This window comes from Atta colombica, unplaced genomic scaffold, assembly GCF_001594045.1.
Source record: "Atta colombica isolate Treedump-2 unplaced genomic scaffold, Acol1.0 scaffold133, whole genome shotgun sequence".
NCBI classification, from domain to species: Eukaryota; Metazoa; Arthropoda; class Insecta; order Hymenoptera; family Formicidae; genus Atta; species Atta colombica.
This window is the reverse complement of record NW_017259221.1, coordinates 54,774-59,261: the sequence shown is the minus strand read 5'-3', so window position 1 is coordinate 59,261 and position 4,488 is coordinate 54,774.

Sequence of the window (4,488 nt, the reverse complement as noted above, 5' to 3'; positions counted from 1 at the left end):
TATATATTTACAGATTAAATATTACAAAAATAAAAATATTACAGAAAAATATTACAGAAAAATATTACAGATTATATTTTAGGCATAATATAATTTATATTTACCTGTATTTATATTTATACTATTTATATTAACTATTGTGTATTTAACAAATCTGTATTATTTGAAAGAAAGTTTTTGTCTTCACAATTAGCTTTTGCATGTTTATTTCTTACAAATGCGTATTTTAATATACATCTAATAGTTTTTTTTTCTCCTTTTTATAGACTTATTTATTATTTCGTTTTTTTAGGCATTTAGTGTACCAGATTATACGTAAGTTTTATTGCTTTCCTTGTGTTTTATAAATACTTAAGTATCATTTGAAAAGAAAATGGAATATCCAATTAAATTCGTTAATTTTGTTACCTAAGTATTAAAGATATAAATAATATGGGAACAAACCAAACAGGATAAGAAATATTATAAGATATATCCTTTTTCTCTGGCTATTTTTACATTTGCCATTTAATATCTATAAGAAAATAGCCAGGTCGAACAATAACTTGTTATAAAAATGTTTTTATTTCAAAGAGTAAGCAATCACGATATAAAAAAACAGATTGAAACGTACATACATAAATTATTGAAAAGAATGGAAAATTGCAAAGCATGCACTGCAATTATTTAAATTTATACGAAGAATACTTTTTATTATCTTTGCTGCAAAAAAGTACCTAATTTGTTGAGTAGCACTCCTTCAATTTCTATAAATCTGTATAGATACTTTTAAAAATATTTGTGTACCTCCACAGTTCTTAATAAGTTATGTATTAATAAAATATAATTCGCAATCATTTGTGACATACTTGCCAAACGCATGTTGTAAATACATAATTTAAGCACCACTGTGGAAACCCATATATAGATATTTTACTGTATTGTTGAAGCAATAAATATTTTATTTTATTTCGATTAAAAATATTTATTAATATTTATATATAATATAATATGCATTGTGTAAATAGTTGCTAGTAGCTACAATTATGAAAATGTAACATCTGCACAAGCGCGAAACTTTTGATAATGAAGTTAACCGGAATTATGCGAGGATTCGTTCTAGTCATAATTATATTTTGAATATGATAATGGAATACCGTATACTTGTTACCGTTTATTACCCAACATTTTCCATTACATGTAAATATATCGGGGAATGCGCAGGTGTCTCGTACGTAATAAAATAATGCACAAATACGACGGTTTGTAAAATATTAATAATACTCTAACGGTATTGAAAGAAATATTAAGTTTGTTAAATGTTCTTTGCAGATAAATAAAGAGATAAAAAAATTTCCGATGACGTTAAGCATGACAACGATAGATATTCTAAAAAATATTGTCCACTTTTTTTAAAAATACCAAAAAAGTATTTTAATTTGCAAAAATAGTAAAACAGTTTGTAAATTAAATAATAATTTAAAATATGTTAATATTCAGATGTTTAAACGCTAAAATATAGAAAAGTTACACGCGCGCGTAGCTCCGTAAATAAATGTGATGAAATCTTAAATAAATATTTAGACAAGATGCAATAAAATATTATTATTATTATTGTGAAAATTAAATTCGGAGAAGCTCTTATTAAAAAGAACATTATGAAATTAATTGACAAAAATTAGAATTTGAATATATTATGTACAGACTTTTACAAAGAACAGGATAAGGAGAGAATCTTAATTTACAATTTGTAAGCGTTAATTAACCGTTAATTCAATGAATACCAACGATATAATCCAATGGTTCACTTACGCCATGCCATCGAATATATCGTTGAAACCGCTACTCGCTATGCTATAGTGAAATTCCACTCTAAAGTAATTAAACAGCCGCGTCATCGAAGCACAACTTTATCATCGTATCCTACTCAACATCATTTCTGCCATTAACACTTCCATCGTCTCGAACCTTCTTCTAGAAGAAGCTCTTGATGCTTTGGCACTTATGCCAACAATATATGTTTCTATGCTTTTGATAGTGAACCATGAAATGATTCATTAAATCTAAATCGTCTCTTTCCTACAAAAAATATTAACTTCAATTCTATTTCAATTTCCTACATTTTTATATTAAAATTTTCTTCTAAATCTTTGTTTGAGATAAAAAAAGAGAGATAATAATTTTTTTACGACGTATACAATACGCTTTTCACAGCTAAATAATTAATGGAAGATAATTTGTTATTAATATTATTTTAAAAGGATTAATTTAATATCTTTTTTCTTATTTAATATCTTTTTTTATATAAAGAAATATGGGGGGGAGAGGGGATAATTAGATATTAATAATCTATAAAATAATCAAACATATATGACAAATAATCAAAGAAGAGGATGCTTTCCGCGTATCTGAAAGACCCCATTCTTGTAGTGCAGTGGAATAACTAGTCGACTAAACCGACATCTCATCACACTTCGTCAAAGTCACTAGTATTATAAGAAAGACATAAATATTAGTACATATTTAAATTTTTAATAATATGTTAACTATCTTTTATTAATTTTGGAATGCAAATTTTTTCTCGTACAATAATTTGTACAACATTTATTACATTATCTTTAAAAAAATTCTTAAGAATTTCCTATAATATACATATATGAATTTAATTTTTGAAACCGCAAAATCTTTTTAGAAGCACAAAACAAATTTCTTCCTGTTTGATATATTTATATAGATGTAATTCAAAAAAACGAAAATGAGTTGAAAAGAACCAAAGAATCTGCAAAAAAAAGAGGTACTCAATTTAATTACAACGATCCACAGAAATACGAGTATTCTATATAAATTGCTTTATGAAAGACAGATACGGAAAACCTAAAGCTCATGATCAAACTAAAGAGAATCACTCTCGTTTGAAAGAAATAAAAAAATTGCTATATTTTATTGTAACAAATTGTTTAACAATATTATATTTTAATATTAATTAATAACATTAACGATAATTGGCAAAACATTTTATATAAGAAAATATAAGAATGAAAAATGAATTGGCCAGACAACTCATCAAAAGTCTGAGTGTTGTTTCAATCGTCATTTTTGAGACAACTCGGAAACAGTAGTACATTCCAATTGAATGTACAACTTATGTGCACGTGTGTGTCTGACGTTTGTATGCAAGCAGAAAAAGAGCATAAAAAAACTATGCTCGACATTTGCGACCTGCGAGTACGAGGCGAGCGTCAGATTAAAAGCGGAATTAATTAATTCACATACAGTGTAATCCATTCGATGTACATGATACTTGTGTGTGCGCACTGTCGACACTTTATTCGCATCTTTGCTGCACTTCCTGTTATACTGGTGATCGCAGTGGACAAAGAAGATTGATCATCCGTTTCATTCGATTTCGCGGTGAAATTGCGCGCGAATTTCCTTTTATCAGATTACAAATGAAAAAAATGCCTTATGCGAACGGGACGCGGCCTACACATGACCAGTGATGTGCCTGTAATTGTATATGCTTTGTAACGTAATGTATCTTGGATGAATTTTATATAAATGAGAGATTTTATCTAGAATTTGAAATTATCCCTTTGTAAAAATTTTCATTCAGCTTTTAAAGAAATTTTATTGGAAACTTAATCATTATTTATTTTATTATTTATTGTCATTTAATGTCTAGGAACTCAATACTAAAACTCCAATAAAATATCAATACTAAATTGTTATATAAAATTGTTATATAAAAAAAATATAGAATTCAGGGATAAATTATAGAGATAATATTCCTCGCTTTATGAGATCTGAAACAGAAAAAAATCATTCTCATAAATAAACTCGAATGGCATATATGCGTGTATCTTTAGTTTATTTTATTAAAACTAATAAAAATGTTATATAAAAATTAATAATTATTTATTATATTATATCTCTTCCATATCTCGCTAATTTAACAAAAATGTGAATTTTGTTTTTATGTATCTTGATTTTTTCATGAATTTAAATTTTATATATCAGTATCTAATGACTGACGATGCGTTAATATATTTTTACAAATATTAGTCATATTTATACGCGAAAGCACATCATCACATTTCAACACATTTCGAGAGTCACGCACTCGGATATTCATGGCATTTGACTCAAAGCAGAAGCCGAACTCGATAAACATATAATGACAACGAAGCGCAAATGGATCGATTTGATTAGACGCAATCAAATCGATAAGAACTATTAAGTCCACATTTAACTGTCTCAACAGCTTCTAGCTATTTCATGCGAGTAACTTTTACTGAATTTTTCATTGAAAACTGTTTCAAAATATCAGGATATTTCGAGTTTCTTCCAAATCAACGAATATCTGTATCGAATAGAATCAAAATATAAATTGCAACAAAATATTGCAAACATTTTCTTAATGGAATATCTTCTATGATTCAAGATTCAATCTAGTCTGTATATAGATAAACAACAGTAAAAATTTCTTTGCGCAGAAAAGTATTTTCTCAA